Source organism: Octodon degus, unplaced genomic scaffold, assembly GCF_000260255.1.
Source record: "Octodon degus isolate 3935 unplaced genomic scaffold, OctDeg1.0 scaffold00004, whole genome shotgun sequence".
Classification (NCBI taxonomy): domain Eukaryota; kingdom Metazoa; phylum Chordata; class Mammalia; order Rodentia; family Octodontidae; genus Octodon; species Octodon degus.
The window spans coordinates 13,311,554-13,311,839 of NW_004524580.1; positions in this window are offsets into that span (position 1 = coordinate 13,311,554).

The following is a 286-nucleotide window of genomic DNA, read 5'->3' on the forward strand; positions in this document are numbered from 1 at the left end:
TCATGTTTTCTAGCTCTTCTCCTTTCCCTCTCTTGATTAGTTAGTCCATGAGATCCTGCTTTCCTTTTACTTGTATTATACCTTCCTATTTGTATTTCCGATTTTCAGTTCTAATACTAGGGAAACTATACGATATTTAAACATGTGTGTCTGGTTTATTTCACTTATGAGTATATGTTCAAGTGGCATCCACTTCAATATACTTTGAGTTTATCATTCTTAATAGATGAATAATACTCCATTATGTAAAAATACCACATCTTTTTCAACCATTCCTCAGGTGATG